General features: G+C 40.7%; 1 long non-coding RNA gene across 1 annotated transcript; it reads right to left on the bottom strand.

The window, feature by feature from the left end:
- Positions 1–6,780: 6,780 nt before the first annotated feature.
- On the bottom strand, positions 6,781–7,040 carry LOC108361183 (uncharacterized). The gene is made up of 3 exons (XR_001847252.1): positions 7,015–7,040; positions 6,857–6,945; positions 6,781–6,803 (listed from the first exon to the last, which is right to left on the bottom strand). It is a non-coding gene; the product is annotated as an uncharacterized LOC108361183 (long non-coding RNA).
- Positions 7,041–23,338: the final 16,298 nt, after the last annotated feature.

Below are 23,338 nucleotides of genomic sequence, written 5' to 3'. Positions count from 1 at the left end.
GAGCAGTACGAGTTATTTCATACATTTTTCGTTTCTTTAACCGAATTAAACCCCATCATGTACAGTCCACTTCCGAATCTTCATACGAAACAATAGTACTTTCGCAAGCCGAAATACAATTTGTGAATATTCGACTCATATCACTCGCTCAGAAACGCCATTATCCAAATGAATATTCAAAACTTTCAAACTCCCAAACAGTATCAAAACGGAGGTCTCTTCTTTCATTAAATCCATTACTGGATAAAGACGGCGTTTTTAGAGTAAACGGACGTTTGGAAAATGATTCGCTTTCTTACAACGAAAGGCATCCAATTATTCTGCCAGAATCATCAAGATTTTGCTACTTATTTCTCCAATTTATTCATAATCTGCTAATGCACGCAGAACATCAACTCATGATCAGAGTAGCCAAATAGGAATATTTCATTCCGAGACTTAAATCTAAAGTTAGACAAACTATTTTCGATTGTAGAATATGTACGATTCGTAAGCAAAAAATGCAACACAAATCATGGCAGCATTACCACCAGAAAGATGCACTTATTTCTTACCATTTACTCGAACGGGAATTGATTTTGCGGAAACTTTTGATAAAAAATCAGCTAACACTCGTAAGGCACCCTTTCTAAAGGGGTTTGTATGCATTTTCGTATGCTTTTCCACTAAAGCGATACACTTGGAACTCTGCTCCGATCTTTTTACCAAAGCTCTCCAAGCAGCTTTCTCTAGATTCGTCGGTCGACGTGGCCTACCTCAACTTATCTTTTCTGACAACGGGAAAAACTTTGTAGGAGCAAGTCGTGCCCTTCAAAGGGATCTCCAACAATTTCTAACCCAGTTATGCCGACCGTACTACATGTAGTACACATGCTATTTTCAGAGTTTTGCTATAACTGTTCCTTTTTTTTGTTGTGACACAGAACATCAAAGTAAAAAAAAAAATGGATAAGCTTCAGCTGATGCAATTCCCTTGCTCTTTTTTTCTATCAAATATATCAGTTGTGTGAAGTTAGCAAAAGTGTGAAGATGTCACGTGGTCGGTAAGGAAAAATTGTATAAGCAGTTTTATTGTTGTTGCATTTTTGTGTTTTTTATTAAAAAATAGTTGTAAAAACGTGTCTGCATCTAAAGTACATGTGAAAAAGCAAATTATATGTGATTTTAATTGGCTTTTTTTCTGGCGTACTACATGTAGTACGTTCGGCATTTACATAGTGACAAATATGTTACAATTATTTTTTTTTGCAGCAATTTAACATTAAATGAGTTAATATCTCCCTTAGAAGAAAGTGACGAAGAGGTTTCGAATTACGGCATTGCGATTGTGCCTGCTGATGACGCTAATAACTGTGTAACAGATGAAGATTGTGGAAACGATGAAGAAGTGAATTTTGACAATTTACCTCCTTTGTTATTAAATGGTGAGGCTGAGCTATTTAGAAATGCTTATTCTTCTGATTCTGGCAGTGAAGACGATATTCCACTTGCGTTATTGTCACCGGCGAAGAGACGCAAATTCGATATGGCGTCAGTGAAATGGATAACGCTAGGCGCATATTGCATCCGATATGACGACCGATTTCGGCCGGCAAATTTCACCGTCCGAATTGATGCGCACACTTAACCAGATTATTTGCCGACCGTATTTGTACACACAAATCTAGCTTTCATTACAATTTTGTAAGCAGTGAAATATTTTGATACATTTTAATTGAAATACTCTAAACATGTGATCTATATGTAATTTTTTGTTTTTGCACCCAATAAGTTAATTTTTCGCAGTCCATTTTGGTACTTTTCACCTGACAATGGACGAGAAAAACAAACATGTTTGAATTTATCGTCACTGACGGACGTCAACGGCCTATGTCGGTTCGGTTATCGGTTTATGTGTGAGGGCGCTCATAAATTCACAAGTGTTTATTCATATCGCCCGCATATAGCCGATGTACGGCTGCAGTGTGCGCGTAGCGTAAGGCACGATCTAATTGAAACGGAAGCCACTATAACGGAATCTGAACAAGAAAATTTACCAACACCTTTACTGAAGTACACGAAAGTTTCTGGATAATAAATGATTTGAATAAAATTGCAAGAAATATGTATTTTTTACTTAAGTACATGCTTACATATGCGCCGAGCGTACTACATGTAGTACGGCCTATAAACTCGCCATAAAATATATATATTTTTAATCTCTCTTCAGTTTTGCACTACTTGGTGTCAGCTTAACTTAACCCTTTCGACCCGGATGGTACATATATGTACCACCAAAGTTTAAACATCCCTAAAACTTGTAATTTACATTTAATCACATTTGGAAATGTACCACGCCGTATGTTAGGAATTTCACCATCTGCCTGCACTCTACACATTCAGTTTTGCATCTCCTGTTATGCCCAGTTTCGTTTTATTTCTGGGGAGAGGGCCTCCCGTTAACGTTTTTGTACAGATTTCCTTGCGTTTGTGAAGATTTCTTAGTTTATTTAAATATATTATGGGAAAAAAGCTGTTTCTAATTATTGCCTGTAAATACGGTGATAAAATTTTATTATAAACCTCCGTTTTCACAAATTCAAATATATGGTACATATATGCACCAGCAGTCTCCGGTGAACATAACTTAATTTTTTATCGATTTCATGCAAGATCAAGCCAACGATATGCCTCTAAATCCGGTAAGATGGTGTGTTGCTGCAACAGGGTACACATATCGTTTTAACATTTATTCTGGAAAAGACCTTGAAGAAACCGCAGGAGCACTTGGAGAAAGAGAAGTAAGCAAACTGGTCAGCTAAATCGTAGAAAATGATATTACTTTGTGTTTTGATCGCTTTTTCACATCAGTTAATTTATTGTACTATATTCCTTATTCAGCTGTTGGTACTACATATAATGGGTAACAGAAAAAAAACGTACCTAAGTTTACGAGTAAGAAAATGCAACGAGGAGAAATAGAATTCAAAAGCACATCTGCAGGCCTTTAATACGTAAAGCGGCAAGACATGAAAGGGGTTTCATAACAAGAAATTGCCACGAACCAGGCATAATAATTATGAAAAAACTTTGAAAACAGGCAAAAAATGCAAGTGCCATGTCCAAACTAAATACTATTTTATCGTCAAATTATGGGAGGTGTTGATTTAGTAAATCAAATGAGTGGCCTGCACGAATATGATCGAAAATCAGAAAAATAGTGGAACAAGGTCTTTTACCGTTTTATAGTGATGGCAGCCGTAAGCGCGTGGGTTATTTACAGTTAGCTAAGGAGGAATAAAATGCCTTTCAAATCATTTTTGGTGACCTTGGCCGAAACTCTGATAGAACAAAGTTCTAAAACTACAGCCTTACGCAGGTCAGTAGCACCAGGCCTAGCACGTCGTGTCGTGAGTCAGATACATATTTCTATTCAAAGCACCACAGAACAACGTTGCATAAAAGCAAACTCGAACAAAGATAATCTGCCAAGAGTGCAAAGTTCCTTTGTGCAAATTCTGTTTTGCACCATTTCATTATATTTTTGGAATTCCTTAGCAATTTATTGTTAATTCTTTGACTGTTTATTATTACAAAATTTGTGCATTATTCAAATGCAAAATTAATGAATCGTTTTGTTTGGTTCTAAAAAAGATAAAACATTTTTAAGAATGTCCTAGAGGACGGTTGGTACAGATATGTACCACTTAACATCCCGGATGGTACAATGGTTTACCACCACCCTCCGAATCAGCCCCTTAGGCCACGCCCACTTTGACACCGAAGAACATGTATTTGTGGGGCAAATAACATATTGGACCCATAAATTGAAAGCTACCATTGATAGTAGAGCTCCGGGTCGAAAGGGTTAAGTTAAGAAAACTAAGAGGATTGTTGCTCTAGCAAGCTCGTCGGCATATCTGGGCTAAAGATGCATCCACCGATATCCGCTCGAAATACTCAAGTCACGGACTCGAATGGCGCTTTATTAACCCCAAACGCACCGCATATGGGCGGCTTGTGGGAAGCTGCGGTGAAGAGTTTCAAATTTCATTTCAAACGAGTCGCGGGAAACATGCATTTCACCTTTGAAGAATTCGCATCCCTGCTTACCCGCATCGAAGCAGTACTCAACTCTCGTTCTTTATCACCTAAGTCAGACAACCCGCAATACTTAGTGGCTCTGACTCCAGGGCATTTCTTACGAGGTGCACCACTGCTCGCTATTCCTGAACCGGAAGCTGAAAACCTCTCCCTTCAAAATCGCGGAGAGAAATTAAAATTGCTCCATCAGCATTTTAGCATTCGTAGGAAAGAAGAATATCTAAAAGAGTTGCATAAAAGACATAAATGGAAATGCCCACAAGAAGATCTTAAAGTTAATGATTTTTTCGTCAGCAAAAATGAATTGACACCACCAAAGGAATGGCGGTTAGGGAGAGTTGATAATGTGTATTATGGCTCAGATAACAAAGTTCGTGTTGCAGACGTTCGAACTCAACTGGCCTTTTTACAGGACCAATTATCAAATTATGTGCTCTGCCCATTCCGTCAGAGATATCTCACCCAAAGCCCTGACTACAATCCACCCCATTAACTTTGTGCATTGTCCTAGCCATTCATTTCTCAATACCCCCTACGAATGTTTATCCTATTTACAGAGCAATCATTGTTCGCTACAGCAGCCCATCACCACATCGCCATCGTCGCCCTATTGTTCACTTGCGCTTGGCACCACGCAGAAATGGAACTCAACCTCGTCGACGGGATCCTACCGTTCACTTGCGTCTAGTAGTCATCGCTATCACGCGCTTCGATTTTGTAGGATGTTCTTAAATATGAACGTGGAAGAGCGAATTCGATATGTGCGGATATTCGAATACTGCTCCAACTGCTTGGCTCGAACACATCGTGTGAAGCAGTGTACGTCAGCGGACAGCTGCAAAACCTGTAATAGGAACCATCATACCTTATTGCACCGTACGCAAACGGGCGAACCGCAAAATGCAAACTTGCCTCGGAATGAAGCACGTCGAGTTGTACAGCAGACCATCAGGGCCTTAAAAATGGTCCAGAAAACACTTGCACCAGTGCAAGGCGCGCGCCGTGTTTAAGGTACTTACGCCCTTAAAATGCAACTAGTCCTGAGGGAACGCAGCAACCCCCTTTTTTCGAACTAACTGGAAGAGGTTGCCATGCGAACTGGCTATAAATACGACTGTATTTTGCCATATGAGTAGTATAAATATAGCGGTTCTGGACCGGAGTTGGAAGGTCTGCAACACGAACTTTGTTATCTGAGCCATAATACACATTTTCAACTATCCCTAACCGCCATTCCTTTGGTGGTGTCAATTCATTTTTGCTGACGAAAAAATCATCTTCTTTAAGATCTTCTTGTGGGCATTTCCATTTATGTCTTTTATGCAACTCTTTTAGATATTCTTCTTTCCTACGAATGCTAAAATGCTGATGGAGCAATTTTAATTTCTCTCCGCGATTTTGAAGGGAGAGGTTTTCAGCTTCCGGTTCAGGAATAGCGAGCAGTGGTGCACCTCGTAAGAAATGCCCTGGAGTCAGAGCCACTAAGTATTGCGGGTTATCTGACGAATTCTTCAAAGGTGAAATGCATGTTTCCCGCGACTCGTTTGAAATGAAATTTTAAACTCTTCACCGCAGCTTCCCACAAGCCGTCCATATGCGGTGCGTTTGGGGGAATAAAGCGCCATTCGAGTCCGTGACTGGAGTATTTCGAGCGGATATCGGTGGATGCTTCTTTTAGCCCAGATATGCCGACGAGCTTGCTAGAGCAACAATCCTCTTAGTTTTCTTAACTTAAGTTAAGCTGACACAAAGTAGTGCAAAACTGAAGAGAGATTAAAAATATATATATTTTATGGCGAGTTTATAGGCCGTATTACATGTAGTACGCTCGGCACATATGTATGCATGTACTTAAGTAAAAAATACATATTTCTTGCAATTTTATTCAAATCATTTATTATCCAGAAACTTTCGTGTACTTCAGTAAAGGTGTTGGTAAATTTTCTTGTTCAGATTCCGTTATAGTGGCTTCTGTTTCAATTAGATCGTGCCTTACGCTACGCGCACACTGCAGCCGTACATCGGCTATATGCGGGCGATATGAATAAACACTTGTGAATTTATGAGCGCCCTCACACATAAACCGATAACCGAACCGACATAGGCCGTTGACGTCCGTCAGTGACGATAAATTCAAACATGTTTGTTTTTCTCGTCCATTGTCAGGTGAAAAGTACCAAAATGGACTGCGAAAAATTAACTTATTGGGTGCAAAAACAAAAAATTACATATAGATCACATGTTTAGAGTATTTCAATTAAAATGTATCAAAATATTTCACTGCTTACAAAATTGTAATGAAAGCTAGATTTGTGTGTACAAATACGGTCGGCAAATAATCTGGTTAAGTGTGCGCATCAATTCGGACGGTGAAATTTGCCGGCCGAAATCGGTCGTCATATCGGATGCAATATGCGCCTAGCGTTATCCATTTCACTGACGCCATATCGAATTTGCGTCTCTTCGCCGGTGACAATAACGCAAGTGGAATATCGTCTTCACTGCCAGAATCAGAAGAATAAGCATTTCTAAATAGCTCAGCCTCACCATTTAATAACAAAGGAGGTAAATTGTCAAAATTCACTTCTTCATCGTTTCCACAATCTTCATCTGTTACACAGTTATTAGCGTCATCAGCAGGCACAATCGCAATGCCGTAATTCGAAACCTCTTCGTCACTTTCTTCTAAGGGAGATATTAACTCATTTAATGTTAAATTGCTGCAAAAAAAATAATTGTAACATATTTTTCACTATGTAAATGCCGAACGTACTACATGTAGTACGCCAGTAAATACGCCAAATAAAATCACATATAATTTGCTTTTTCACATGTACTTTAGATGCAGACACGTTTTTACAACTATTTTTTAATAAAAAACACAAAAATGCAACAACAATAAAACTGCTTATACAATTTTTCCTTACCGACCACGTGACATCTTCACACTTTTGCTAACTTCACACAACTGATATATTTGATAGAAAAAAAGAGCAAGGGAATTGCATCAGCTGAAGCTTATCCATTTTTTTTTTTACTTTGATGTTCTGTGTCACAACAAAAAAAAGGAACAGTTATAGCAAAACTCTGAAAATAGCATGTGTACTACATGTAGTACGGTCGGCATAACTGGGTTAGAAATTGTTGGAGATCCCTTTGAAGGGCACGACCTGCTCCTACAAAGTTTTTCCCGTTGTCAGAAAAGATAAGTTGAGGTAGGCCACGTCGACCGACGAATCTAGAGAAAGCTGCTTGGAGAGCTTTGGTAAAAAGATCGGAGCAGAGTTCCAAGTGTATCGCTTTAGTGGAAAAGCATACGAAAATGCATACAAACCCCTTTAGAAAGGGTGCCTTACGAGTGTTAGCTGATTTTTTATCAAAAGTTTCCGCAAAATCAATTCCCGTTCGAGTAAATGGTAAGAAATAAGTGCATCTTTCTGGTGGTAATGCTGCCATGATTTGTGTTGCATTTTTTGCTTACGAATCGTACATATTCTACAATCGAAAATAGTTTGTCTAACTTTAGATTTAAGTCTCGGAATGAAATATTCCTATTTGGCTACTCTGATCATGAGTTGATGTTCTGCGTGCATTAGCAGATTATGAATAAATTGGAGAAATAAGTAGCAAAATCTTGATGATTCTGGCAGAATAATTGGATGCCTTTCGTTGTAAGAAAGCGAATCATTTTCCAAACGTCCGTTTACTCTAAAAACGCCGTATTTATCCAGTAATGGATTTAATGAAAGAAGGGACCTCCGTTTTGATACTGTTTGGGAGTTTGAAAGTTTTGAATATTCATTTGGATAATGGCGTTTCTGAGCGAGTGATATGAGTCGAATTTTCACAAATTGTATTTCGGCTTGCGAAAGTACTATTGTTTCGTATGAAGATTCGGAAGTGGACTGTACATGATGGGGTTTAATTCGGTTAAAGAAACGAAATATGTATGAAATAACTCGTACTGCTCTGGGCCATGATGAAAATCGACTCCGAATGTCAGGTTCCTCTTCTAGTGTATGAAGGGTTTTAATTTTGCGAATCTCGGGGGGAATAATTTTTTGTTGAAAGGATATTGGCCGATGCTCCGCAGCTTTCACTAGCCATTCGGGACCGTGCCACCAAAGTGAGTTATGGACTAACTCTTGGGGCTTGCAGCTGCGTGTGCCCAAATCAGCCGGGTTTTAGTTAGATGAAATATGCCTCCATTTGACGTTCCCGACATATTTGATTATCTGGGCTGTGCGGTTTGCCACATATACTTTCCAAGTACATGGTGGTTTTTCTAACCACGAGAGGACTATAGATGAATCGCACCAGAGGAATAACTCATATTTTTCGAGCGGAAGCTGGGAAATAACGTTTTTAATTGCCTTGGATAATAAAACTGCTCCACATAACTCTAAGCGCGGAAGGCTTATGGTTTGTAATGGACCCACTTTAGATTTGGAAAATAGTAAATGAGAAGTAACATGGTTACATGTGATTGGGCGCGAATATAAATTGATGCACAGTAGGCTTTTTCAAGAGTAACAAAATCCGTAAATTTGGATATTTCGATCGGTAGCGAATTCTGTCCATCGGGGTATTTGAATTTGACCTATTGCTGGTAAATCTACGTCAAATTGGTTCCACTTGTGCAGTAAAAGTGGTTTGACGCATTCATCCCATTCTGTGCCCTCTAGCCAAAGTTGTTGCAATAGCATTTTTGATTGAATAATGATAGGCGATAGCCACCCTGTCGGGTCAAAAACACCGAGGAAAGAATTTGGCACTGTGTTGCACTTGTTGATGGGTTTATTGGCTGAATAGAATATGAAAATGAATCGTTTAGGGCATTCCACCGTATGCCGAGTGTTTTAGTGGAGCTGGAAATATCAAACTTAAGAAAGTTGATGTGGAGTCTAGCAAATCTTCTGTTGGAATATTTGTTAGAAGTTGTGGGTGATTGGCTGTAATCTTTTTCAGAGGAAATCCAGCCGTTAATAAACACTGAATGAGTTGCGATTGTGCATTTAAGGAGGATGGGATATTATGGCCCCCGGATAATATGTCATCGACGTATGTTTCCTCGGTAAGAATACGTTTTGTTAATGGATAAGAGTGTGAGGAATCTTTTGCTAATTAGTGTAAAGTACGGATCGCCAAATCCGGGGCGCAATTAACGCCGAAAATGACTGTTTTGAGCGCAAAGTCACTGGCTTTATTTTCATTTTTCCTACGGAAGAGGATGCGCTGAAATTGCTGATCTTGTTCGTGTACAAGGATCTGCCGATGCATTTTTCAGATGTCTCCATTGAAAACATATCGGTAAAGTCGCCTATTTATTATTACGAACATTAAATCGGTTTGTAAAGTGGGACCGGTATGGAGAACACATTGCGCCAAAGTCCAGTTTCGGAGGGCTTAGAGGCATTAAATACCACTCTTCCTTTTGTTGACTTGCTTTCGGCACGAATGACCGAATGATGAGGTAAATGAAAAGATAGATACCTTCCATTATCATGGATTTCATCAGAAGAGGTTGGTTTCATGTGCTCTAAAGTTAAGTATTCCTCCAATAATTGAGTATATTCTTTTTTTAGGTCGGGATTTTTGCTGAGTGTATGTTCCATGCGAATGGCTTGCTTCATGGCTTGGTAACGAGAACGACCGAGACTGGAAATGTTCTTTTGAACAGAAGACGAACAACATATCGTCCGTCATCTTGGCGGTATGTTGTGTTGAGATAGAATGTCTCACAAAATACATCATCTTCGGATGGTGTATGATGCTCTGGTAATTCTTCGATTTCCCAGAATTTTTTAAGTTGAGAATTTAGTCTCTCGCTGTCATCCTCCATGACATGAGTATGGAAGGATGATAACACCTCTCGTTTCATTGGTCCATTGAGGTACCACCCAAATATGGAGTTTTGCGCTAAAAGATTCCCGAAGACGTTATGTTTGACTACTTCGAGGAGAACTTGTGGCATTAAATCGCTGCCAATGATGATATCAATCTGAGAAGGGTTGAAGAAATATGGGTCAGCCAGATCTAAGTCCGTTTTGACGGCGACACTGTGTTTTTTCATCGGGAAAGTTGGGAGAAAACGGTTTGTGAAGTACAATTGCCTTGGCTTCTATGAGTACATTGTTTCTTTTGGCTACAAGAACGAGATCACAAACAAGAACGAGCACTACAGAGCTTGCATTTGAAGGACAGGTCGAATGAAAAGCTTGAATTTTATTGGAGCGTTGTGGAAATGAATGCCGATTCTTAGTCATTCGAATACTGTTTAGTCGTTCTACGACTTCGTAGCGACTGGTTAAGAACTCATCCATATGAGACCACAATGATAGTTCTCTACGCGATTTAAGAGATTTCTCCCAGAGTGAAAGGGTTTCTTCTGGGAGTTTCGTTGTACAGAAATAAATGAGGATTGGATCCCAATTAGCGACGGGAACGCCTAGGGAATTAAGTGACGAAAGGCAATCATTAATCGTGGTTTGGATTTTTTGAATCGCTTCACTGTTTTCGGAGTTGACTACCGGGAGACTGAATAGGGTTTTCAGCTGGTTGTCGACTTGCATTCGCTTGTTTTCATAACGCGCGCGGAGAACTTCCCAAGCCAGGCCAAAACTTTCGTCACATAGTTTGTAATGTTTTACGATACCACCTGCTTTACCTCTGGTTTTGTTTCGGAGGTTATAGAGCTTTTGAGCAGGGGTTAGGTTGGGGTGGTTCAAATATACGGCCGTGAACATGTCACGAAACGAGGGCCAATCTTCATAGCTGCCATAAAAGACTTCAGTGTCGCATGGAGGTACTTTAATGCAAGCCATGGAGTTGTCTGATTGAGACTGAAGAGAGTAATTCAAACTCGAATTCTTGCTTGGGGTAGCTTGAATAAGTTTAATTTGATCTAAGATATGGGCTTTACAAATGTAAAAAGTGTCGGCGCACAGCTGAAATTTGTCGTGAGCCTCTGCCTTGAATTCTGCTGAAACGGAGTTCTCATCAGCAATACATACGTTTGCATAAGTGGAACGCAAATTTTCCCAGCGTGAATTTAAGTCTTGAAGTTTCACTTCAAGTAGCGAGTCGGTGTGGTCAGCAAGGTCCTCTCGTTCGAAATTAGAATGAAGTGAATGACACTATTGGACTCAAAGATGAACTGGTATGAAGTTCTTTATGTGTTATGTAAGCGGAGCGATATAAACGCAATTTGTGATAAGGATGAGACAAATTAGATTTGAAAATATTAAATTTGCATAGACTTCTTTAAGCGTTCCGTAACCGGAGCGGCGTAAACGAAGTAAAGATGGAAAAAAATTAGATTAAGAATGATTAAATTTTGCAAAAACATTTCATGCGTTACGTAAGCGTACCGTAAAACGCAATCGAACTAAAACGAATTTAAAAATATTTACTGGGGTTTTTTTTACAGAAATTTATTCAACCAGGATTTATGCTTTCTTACGGAAAAGTTGGACGCAAGAAACCTACGAACACCTTGTAAACGACAATAGCGTACCAACGCTTTTCGGAGCCGACGCAAGCAGAGGCAGCGCAGTGCTATTTGGTATACAAATTGACGAACTAAGTTATGCAAAGTAAATAGTACGAAATGTCTATTTTAGTATTTTATTTATTTACGTAGAAATTTGGAAAAAAATAGTTGCTGGTTGTACTATGCAACACACCATAACATAGCTTGCAGCTACATATGAGAATGTGCTAGTTTCCATCACACAATTCTTGTAGGGGTAATGGCGGTACATCAGTGTTGCCACAGTGTCAAGATTAATATATTTAAGTCCACGTTGACACACATTACACGCTTTTTTTATACTTAATTTTAGTTTGGACTGGCAACCACTTTTGACCGTTACTTGGATTACCAACCAGCCGGTGGTCTTACAGAACGACCAGAGCGTGTTCTATAATGGCCACTAACTACTGGTTCCGGGATTGCCCCAGACACACTACCCATGTTTGCATCTGACTCATCACATTTAGCAGTTTCATAGTCCGATGGCGAGTTATGATGGCCCTCGTTTTTATGCTTTACAGAAAGTTTAGGTTCATCAGCAATTACAGTATTTATGGGGTTTGTATTGGCTGTATCTTGGTTATTATTATAGTTCTGATCGTTATAATTATTATTTTGGTTAATACAATTCTGATTATAATAATTATTGCTCTGGTTATTCACTAATTTATCTGGTACGATTTGAATCTCTGGCAGATTATTCCTGCAACCCACTTTAATATTTTCTTAAAGAACGAAATCACTAGCATTAAAATCGTCATTATTTGTTTTAGCAGTTAAATAATCTGCGATTACGCCTAAAATAATTATCAAATGAATCCTTAATGATATACGAGCGGTCGTTAACTGTCCCAGTAATTTTCCCGTAATGCCATTCCTTTCCATTCTTTTTAAAAATTATTAAGTCACCCGTACTAAATTTTGGCAATGACTTTGCGTTTCGATCATAGTAATACTTCTGCTTTTCTTTTTTCCTATTAATTTTTTTTAATGATCTCTTCTTTCACGTTGTTTCTGATAAGCATCTTTTCCGATACTGGCAATTTCGTTTTAATTAGTCTACAAAAGAACAACTCTGATGGAGTGAGACTCATACTTGCAACAGGCGTAGTATTGTATTCCATGATTCTAAAATGACATTGATCGACTTCATGGGTCTCATAGCAACGTTTTAAAATGTTTTTGGTGATTGCGACTCCTTTCTCAGCCATTACATTACTCTAATACCATGTCCCCACCAAAAAGTTAACCATCTCAAATCGAACTTAACCACATCACTAACTATTGCTGTCCACACTGCGGTTTGAGGTTTATAAAACAGTACAAATGTAAAGAACAGTGTTCGGCCCAAAAATCGATTCAGGACTAAATTACTGCAAAAATCGGAGCAAAAACCAATTTTCCGTACTAGATTGAATTTTTTATTTTTGTTTCTGACATTAACTGTTTGACTAAAATATTTTCTACTCATGCAAAATAAGAACGCGAGGCAATATAAGGATAATATATTACATATTTAGGTAATTTTTAGCATTTTAATATAGTAGAACGTATCTAACACTTAATTTTTTAAAAAGCAAACCTTTTCTACTTTATATAAATTTCATTCCTCATATATTTTTTAACAACTTAAGTAAAGTTCTGCATCCGCCAATTTGTGCAGCCATACATCAAAGAATAACGATGTTACTTTATTGACGCATTGCTATGAAAAAGTTACTATTTAAAAGTGAGATTTGGCTAACTTTCAATTTTTTAACTGAAACCGGTGGTGAACAATCAAAAAACGGCACCAAGAGGGGCATAGCATGAATGAAAAAATTGGACTAAATCTAATCTGATCTTGGTGAGTCCAAACACTAGTAGGGAACGAATTCTTTACATTTTAACGCTAATGACCCACAGATGGCGGGAAAACACAGGGTTGTATCAGACTTTCGACGTGGTTTCGAGTTGGTTAGCTTTTAACCATCTCAGTGAAATGGTTAAGTGCTGTCATTTTTATATGGCGAAACTACACTAAATGAAGTGGGTTATCGGGATAACCAACTCAACAGCCATAACTACGTGGTTAGCTCCGGTGGGGACATGGTATAAGGGTATCTTGGACTCGAATATTTAAACTGAACATTGAATTCACGCGAAAACTTTTCAAACTCCGCAGAGTTGAAAGGGACATTATCACTCTTGATGTTCGTAGGATACCCGATTAATTTAAAAATTGAGCAAAAAACATTAATAATATGTCCGGACGTTTTACCTTGTTGCAACCAGATAATTCGAGTAATAATCATAAATCGCGATGTAATCACGACCGGCATATTCAAATAAATCCGCTGCAGCAATATGGTATGGGTATTTTGGATAGACTCTTGGGTCAAGGGTTCTTTTTGATTATTCCGTTTGAACTGTTCACAAATTTTGCACGACGCAATCAATTCCTTTAACTGTGTGCTCATTCTCGGCCAAAAATAAAGCATTTTTGCTCTTGCCAGTGTTTTCTCAATTCCAAAATGTGGCGCATGCAACCACTTTGCCATTTTTTCTTGCATTTTTGTTGGAATAACCAGTCGATGGTTCTTGAAGAATAGCCCGTTTTAAAAATGCAATTCCGATTTAATTTTATTGAAAATCCGGCAAAAGTCATTTAGATGTCGATACGCTGGCCAACCCTTTCTCACATATTCACACACTCGTTTGAGATTTTCATCTGATTCTAATATTTCTTTATAATAGTCATTGTTTTCCTTTGAAACACACACTGATTTTGTTACTGAGTGAATAACGGTACTCAACTCCGGTTCTTCCGAGCCCATGCCCAATGATGCCAGGGATAAGCAATCGGCTAGCAACATTTCCTTGCCTGGTTTATAAACAATTTTCATCTGTTGGTATTTTAATAACATCATGAACATTCGTTGCAATCTCGGTGTGATAGCATCAATATCACGCAGATTCAACAATTCCAGTGGTTTGCGATCACTCTCAACCACGAATGGTCGTCCATAAATGAAACTATGAAAACGTTTGCAAGCAAAAACCACAGCCAAAAGCTCCTTTTCAATTTGCGCCCATTGCAACCCATCTTCTGCCGCATCAGCCTGAATGACAACTGGTTTTTCCGATTCAAAAGTCCTCAAACCCGGTTGGATGTAACAAGTTTCAATAAATTATAGAATTCCGCCTCTTGCTTTTCGGTCCATTCAAAGGCGGTATCTTTCTCAAGCTGGCTGTAAGTTTGGACAGAGTTGGGATACATTTTCCCAAATATTTCAACAATCCCAGCGAACGCATGACACTATGTTTATCAGTTGGCCTTTTCATATTTAATATTGCTTCAATGTATTTAAGCACCGGTTTAATATGACCATTTAACAAAACATGGCCCATGAATTTTACTTCCGACTTACGATATTGAGTTTTTTCCGGGTTAAAATTAACTTTTTTTACGCGTGCTCGCTCAAGAACAGTTGCCAATATTTTATCATGTTCCGCTTCGTCTGTGGCTACAATTCCTATTGAATAATTCCGGTCGCTCGGTCCCTTTGCACTCACCTCTTTACACACACACTTTGGTTTCCGTTAAAGCAGAGACTTAGTTTTCGTTTTTAAATTTATAAACTACAACTTTGTTTATTCTCAAGGTTTTTGGTGTTGTTTCAAATTTTGGAAATTGCACAGATATATATATGGGCGTGTATATACATATATAAAATTTGAACGTAGAATTAACTTTCAAGAATAGGACGCGTACGCGTTGACCGATGTTAACTGCTGAACTGTCTTTCGGCTAATTTGGGGCGATGATAGTAGGCGGCCGTGCGCGCTCGGAAATCATTTTCGGAGTCGATTCGACTCCACACAGTTACGGCCACAGGATGCGCGCACGGCCGCTGAAATTACGGTTAGGCGGCGGCTTAAACATCATCCCCGCCCTGCAGAAATGCGTTGCTTAGCGTCTCCTGCAGCTCTTTTAGGGCGCGGATTGTGTTGCCAAGGATGCGGTGGGTGGTGCGGCCCTGTTAATTTTCCCTTTGTAGGCCTTGGGGAGTTCGCGCGATCGTCCGTTGGGCGGTCTTCTTGCGCGGCGGTTGCGGCGCCTGGGTGCGCGGGTTCTTCTGCGCCTTCTTCAGCGCCTTTTTCTTTGGCGGTGCGCGCCGCTTGACGCTCCTTGGGGCCTCTGTGGCCGCTGCGGGCCGGTTGGCCTACTGTTTCCGTTGACCTGTGCGCGCGGGCCTGTTAGGTGGCACATGCAGCAGCGTATGGTGCGCTAAGCCGCAAACCTTGCAGCTTGACGCAATATCCTTGCGCGCGGGGTACACCTATCCGTTGCGGCGGCTTCATTGCCTTAAAGGTCGGGCACGTCCTCAAGGCGTGGTACAGGTGGCAGAGCCGGCATTGTAGGCAGTTGTCTGTCTCCGCCGTCGGGCATGCCTTCCGTGCTGCCATGATGCCTTCGATCTGGAAGTAGAAGCAAAGGCAGAGAAACGAGAAGTACTTGGGTACAATATTTAAACGGTAAGTTAAGACCCTTTATATACAGAAGGAAAATATATATAGAATTATTTATTGTGCTTTTGGAAGGAAGTGGCCGCGTAATAAATCCATTTTGTGTACGGATTTATACGACACGCATGTGGTTATCAGGACCGTGGCGAACGTTTTCGATTCGTCCCAATCGCCACTCGGTGGGGGGAGCGAATCTTCTTTGATCACGACGAGGTCGCCTGGCTGAGAATCGCCTTGTGGGGTATTCCACTTGTATCTCTTCTGAAGATCCTTGAGGTAATCTTCTTTCCAGCGGCGACTAAATTGGTGTTGAAGTGCTCTGACTTTCTCCCACCGGTTCATTAGAGAGAGATCCCGCATTAGGCTCGGGAATGGCCAATAGCCGTGCACCTCGAAGGAAGTGAACCGGAGCAAGTTCTGTCATATCAGCTGGCTCTTGGGAAAGTGCGGACAGAGGCCTAGAGTTCAGGACTGCTTCAATTCGCACCAGAAGCGTCGTGAATTCTTCAAGAGTAAGTTTGTGGGTTGCAGCAGTTTTCTTTAGAAGGATTTTAAAGCTTTTCACTGCAGATTCCCACAAGCTGCCCATGTGGGGGGCGCTGGGTGGTATATATTGCCAGTTGACGCCTTGAGGGGCATACTTCTTGACAATGTCTGCGGTCATTCGTTAAGGAATTTAACGAAGTCGCGTTCTCTTGCGCGCTGGTCACCTATGAACGTTTTTCCATTGTCGCTCATCATTTTTGAGGGGAACCCTCGTCTGCCAACGAAGCGGGCGAATGCTGCTCGAAAAGCCTCACAGACAAAAACTGCAACGTATCACTTGATAAGGGTTGTAGATCTTAGCACCGATGCTTTAATTTGGAATGGCCCAGCAAAATCTACTCCCGTTGTAAAAAATGGGAGTGAGAAACTGCACCGCTCAGGGCGTAGAGCGGCCATTATTTGGGTGCGTGTTTGTTGCTTGTAAAGCGTGCACACTCTGCATTTAAAATGCATTTTTTAATTAGAGGTTTTAGCTTTGGTACGTAGTACTCTTGGCTTACCATTTGTAAGTGTGTAAAAACTCCAAATATAGCTGGCAGAACCGCGATTCGGTAGGAAGAATTATTGGGTGCCTTTCATTATAGTTCAATGTGGAATATGCTAATCGGCCATTAACTCGTAGAAGTCCGTCTTTGTCCAACGAAGGATTGAGAGCAAGAAGAGGACTTTTTTTCTAAGTGGCTTTTTATCTTGAAAAGCGCTTTTCTCGCTCGGAAAATGGCGTGATTGCGCTGCGTTGGTAAGACGAATTTTTGCATATTGAAATTCGTTATGTATCAGATGTGGATAGGTGATTGTAGCTAACCCCTTTGATTTGTTGCGTGCATTGCTCACGAAGCGGAACATGTACGCAGTCACGCGAAGTGCTCGAGAGAAGGAGGAAAAGCGATCAAGAAAATCGACCGCTTCTTCGAGCGCGTGATATACCTCCACCTTGCGCTTTTCTGGTGGAGATGCACTGCACGCCTTTGACCTTGGCCATGCATCCATGTGGCAAGAGAGCCCCTTTGGTCCGTGCCACCAGAGTGGGGAACTCGCCAAATCCTGCGGTTTGCACCCGTGGGTGCCGAGGTCGGCTGGGTTATCTTGGCTGACAACATGGCGCCATGTACCGGTTGGAAGATATTCCCGAATTTGGGAGGTACGATTAGATATATACGTCTTCCATGTACACGGTGGCTTTTCAAGCCAAGCTGGCACAATCTCTGAATCTGACCATAATAAGGTGTTGCACGATTCCAATTTGAGCTGTTTTCGGACAGTCGCGACCAGTTTTGCGAGTAAAACTACACCATACAGCTCCAGGCGTCTTCAATGGTGCGACTTTGCTTTTTGCAACCAAGACTGTAGAATATCTTTGGTTGCTAGCATCTACGCGGATTTAAATCGCAGCGCAATATGCTTTTTCCGAGGCATCGCCGTGGATTTGGGTATCTTGCCCCGGAGTGAAATTAACCCATCGAGGGATTTCGATATAGCAAACGGCTGGCAGATTTTCTGCGAACTGTTGCCATTTTGCTAACGCTATGGGTTTGGCACATTCGTCCCAATCAACGCCATCTAGCCAAAGTTCTTGAAGCAGAATCTTTGCTTGAATCATCACTGGCGAAAGCCATCCTGCCGGGTCAAAAAGTTTTGCGACAGAGGATAAGATTTGTCGCTTTGTGACGGCATTCGATGTCGATGCAGGCAGAATAGTGTAGGGAAATTTATCTGTAAGTGCGTTCCATTGTATTCCAAGAGTTTTGGTTGTGGATGCGCTCTAAAATTTCAAAAAGTTGGAGTCAAAAAGACCCTCCTTTGGAAATTTTTCTAAAATGGCCGGTTGATTGGCCGTTAGTTTCTTAAGTATGAAACCAGCTGACTTAAGCGCTTTGATCACTTGAAAAAGTGATTCAGTAGCGTTGTCAATATCATGACTTCCGGATAGGATGTCAGCCACATACGTTTTGGTTTTAAGTATTATGGCAGCCAAGGGGAAAGTCGCTATCGTATCATCTGCTAATTGATGCAGGATACGGATAGCGAGATATGGTGCACAATTAACACCGAACGTTATGGTTTTAAGATTATAATCGGTGACAGGAGAGTCAGCCGACGTGCGAAACAAGATTCGCTGAAAATCTTTATCGTCCTCGTGGATGAGTATTTGACGATAAATTTTTTCAATGTCGCCATTGAACACGAATCTGTGCATTCGCCACTGCAGAATGAGCAGCATGAGATCTGGCTGGAGTGTGGGACCAGTGTGCAACACGTCATTCAGGGATTTTCCTGAACCAGATGTTTTTGAGACGTTGAATACCACGCGAACTTTGGTTGTCACCTTATCTCGTTTGACGACCGCATGATGTGGCAAGTAGAACGAGAAGTATTTGCCATTAGCTATTATCTCGCATGGCTTCGTGTGCTCCATATGACCGAGGTCGAGATATTCTTGCAACACATTATTGTACATTGTGCCTAAGTCTCCTTTTTCTGGAGCGATCGCTCCATGCTGAAAAACTGCTGGAGTGCAGCAGACCGAGTTTGGCCTAGAGACAGCTTTTTTCGAAATTCTTCCTTGAATGGAAGGCGCACAATGTATCGACCGTTTGGGGCACGAGTCGTTGTTGTTGCATATATCCTCCTCCTCTTCCCAAAACTTTCTAAGCTGAGAGCTGAGAGTTGTATTCGAGCACTCCTCTACTTGTGTCGAGAATGATCCCACATTTTCGGTTATTGGACCACTGAGAATCCAGCCAAATATTGTTCTTTGCGCAAGTATAGTGTCGCAAATCTTTTGAATACCTTCCAGCAGGATTTGTGGAAGTATATCGCTGCCGATTACCATATCAGTTTGAGCTGGTATGTGACAACTTGGGTCAGCAAGTTCAAGGATCTTGAATCGCTGCCAGTTTTCACGGCTAATGGTGAAAGTAGGCATGTGCCTCGTGAGCTGAGGTATTACGATAGCCTGTGTGTTTACCCGTTGCATGGTTTTGGGTGCAACAAATGTGAGTGGACAAAGCTTTGAGCAGCTTTGTACTACGTGTCCACCCATCAAGGAAATTTCGAACTTGGAATGCTCGAATGGTAGTTTCAACTTTCGAGGAAATGAAGGTTCTCTGTGAGCCTTGGTCAATCAAGGCTCTAAGTTGAAACAATTCCCCTTCGAGTTCAACCGCGACCATGGCGGTTGGAAGGAGAATTTTGCTATCATTGACGGTGTGCAATGATTGTATTTGTGCTTGTTTGGAACAGCACGGGTGCTCGCTGGAATTGGAGCTTGACTGCGCTTGTCAAGCGGGAGGTGTCGACTGGGCAGTAGCGTGTTGTGCGGCGGTTTCATTCGCTCGCGCACTGGAGTGTGGAGATGGTGGTTTGGGATTCAAGTGGAGCAGGGAGTGTTGCTCTCATGGGATGAGAGGCCTTGCTGTAAGAGCAAGTTGTTTCCCTCTTAGGTTCTGCCACAAAGGTTTGCGTCCTGTTAAAGGACCTGTTTTGCGCAGCATTTTGAGAGCGACTGGTTTTTGTTTATTTTGGTTTGGATGAAGCCGGTTAAGTCTTTCGACTACTTTGTATCTTGAAGTAAGAGAATCGTCGTCTCTTCGAGAAGAGAGAGATTGCTCCCAAAGTGACAGTGTGGTTTCGGGCAATTTGAATGAACATATGTACACCAATATGACAGACAGTGGTTGATTGATGTTTGCAGTCTTTGAAGTTGATCGCTATTCTCGGGTTGAATAGTCGGCAAAGTCATCACAATTTTAATTTGGTTGTCAACCAGGATACGTTTGTTTTCGTAGTGACCGTAAAGCTTCCCAGGCCAGCTCGAAGTTATCATCGCTCAGCGGGTATTTCTTGACGATGGAGCCGGCTTTTCCTTGGGTTTTGTATCGGAGGTGACACAATTTTTGAGCACGGGAGAGCTTGTGGTGGTTGATGTACACTGCTGTGAACATGTCACGAAAAGCGGGCCATTCTTAATAACCGCCGTAAAATGTCTCCGTGTCACAAGGTGGGACTTGGTGAAAAACGTTTGCCTCTGCCGTGGTGTGTTCCACGCGGTGTGGTGGACTCGGTGCGGCGATTGCTCTAATCAACGACAGTTGCTCGGCAATTTTAGCTTTGGTCACCTCATATAATTCAAGGCAAGTGAAGTACTTGCCTTCTACTGAATTCTTGAAGTTTTCGGTTAGGCTGTCCTCTGGCTTTGAAAAAACCAAATCATAGGCGGACTGAAGCCGTGCCCAACAATCGTCTAGTGATTTGTCTTTTTATCATAAGATATGATTCAGTGTGGTCTTGGATTGGTGCATCACCGAATTTTGCACAGTATCTCATGATACTGTCACTCTCCGCTATAAACTTTTGAGCGGATGGGTTAAAAGTTTTAGATTTCGGGCGCGGTGAGGGTTCCCTCTTACCGCCGGTGGCTTCTTGTGAAGCACCTTTTGACTTTGTCTCCTTTTCAGAAACGTTTGGTGAATTGTGTCCAAGGGGCATTTGGAATGCTGTGGAAGGTCACACGTATATAAATTAAAAGAAGATTTAATTAAAGTTAGATATTAAACGAAAAAAAAATTGTACTTTGTGCCACAGAAAATCAGGAAAAAATTTTAAGATTTTGTGGCGGTGTTTGTGTTTTTGTTTCTTGCAAATTACGTGAAATTATATTTGCTTTAATTTTTGGTTCAGCACTTTTTATAACGTGGAAAACGGAGCGTCGCAATTAAATCCGCGGAATATGGATTTGAAAAAAAAAAAAATGTTTTGTAAGAGAAACGAAATCACAAACACTTTTCACTGTTATATACGTGGTAAAATATACGTATGTATAAATATTTAAGGTGATATAAATAATTATGTAAATACTGAAAAAGTATTGGTTATGTATCACTATCTAGACCAATGCAATTCGGGAGCTTTCCCTACTGGGTTGCGTGTATCTAAATATCTTGAACTCACTTATTATCGCGTTATAGATAATATTCGTGTGACAATATTCTTTGTTAGCACGTATGTACAAATGTGCAGAATATGTGGAATGTAAAAATGTACGTACGTACATATGTAGGTATATACGTATGAAGCGGAGTATATGGCTAAGCTATGCTTTGTCACAGCAGTGGTGAGTTAAGAACCGAAAACAACAGAGTTTTTTTTATTATATTGTATGTATGTGTGCAAATATTTACATATGAAGCCGAAGATATGGCTAAGCTACGCTTTGTCCCCGCAGTGGTGAGTGAAGAAGTACGAAAAACAAAGAGTTTGTTTTGTTTACAGTGCGTATGTATGTATGTATGTGTGCGGGAATGCACAAGTGGATATAATAATACGTAAAGACCGCTGAGGTGAGTTCTTGGTACCGAACGTATTTAAGTCGGAGAGCGGGCTTTGACTTAAGGTGAAATTAGTCAAGAACGCAGAACGTATACTTGAACGCTGTCTGTATACGCAGAATAATGTCGATTACTGGAGCCCGCAGTGAATACGCAGAAACCAGCTGATTACTTCAGTGTTGCTTACTACAATGCTGCCACTCATCCATGCCTTTTCGTAAAATTACCTTTTCAACAACAATTCTTCGTGCTATAATAGATCGTAGCTAAAAATAAAGTACTTATTTTTCAATAAAAAACCTCATTCGATAGTAGATTTCAAAAATTTTAAACGAATTTTTAATAGGAAGTTATATTTTTTTCACCATTCGCAAAACTGACGAACTGGCAACCATCTATAGAAGGAAGAAATCAGCTGACATGGAAAAATCTAGATTCCGCAGATTTCTGCGCTACGGGCTACAACTACAGAAAAATTCTGCATTATTGAGTTTTCATTTACATGGCGTTCTGGTAAGATAGATCGTGTCAGCTGACTCGGGCTTACGTACCGGTGCGTTTACGTTCTTGACTAATTTCAGCTTTACGTTCTCTTAGCTTGGTGAGTGCCGCAGAGAAAAGCAAGGTGGAAAGATATGAAAATAAGCTAGAGTGCGTTTGGTATATGTGGACTGTATTGTCCGATGAACAACAGCGACTCCCTTAGCTATTATGCGAATAGTTGCAGAAAATGCAACTTGTAAAAATGCTTATATGTGCTAACATATGTGTACATATGGTATATGGGGAAATATTGCACTTATGTTTTTCGGAAATTTGTTTAGCCAAGTTCAACGAACTATGCGACCAACGGGTTGTAAGCAGAGGAAAGTATTTGATTTTAATGTGCTTCTATTTTCTTCTTGCACAGTGGGACACAGTAGGCATATAAGCTGCAACTGAATTTTATTTTGGGGTATATATAAGAATTTGTATATATGTATACATATATACTTATATATGTATAAGATTGGCGGTATGTGGAGATATACCGCTTTCCGGAAAACGGAGTTTTTCTACCAAAATTTTAATAGCGGCAAATTGCCGATGTGAAATTTTTGGAGGATGGTTCCGTGCGCAGAAGTGGAAAACTTTTGACTGCCATTCACCTGGGAGTGGCCAGAAGCGATTCTTGTGCGTACGGTTCAAATCGCAGCTCACAACGTCCGGATATTTATATCCACGTATCCTCTGGGTAGCAACCAAACACCCGTTTGGGAGCGAGCTAAAGTGAGAAGGCGTAAAACTTCGCGTGCGCTGGGTTTGGGTCCCGCCACGTTAAAACCCCGCCCAATGAAAA

Source organism: Rhagoletis zephyria, unplaced genomic scaffold, assembly GCF_001687245.7.
Source record: "Rhagoletis zephyria isolate East Lansing unplaced genomic scaffold, Rhagoletis_zephyria_1.1 Rzeph_scaffold_00709, whole genome shotgun sequence".
In the NCBI taxonomy this organism is placed as follows: Eukaryota; Metazoa; Arthropoda; class Insecta; order Diptera; family Tephritidae; genus Rhagoletis; species Rhagoletis zephyria.
The sequence above is the reverse complement of the archived record's forward strand: the minus strand, read 5'-3'. Positions and strand labels throughout refer to the sequence as shown.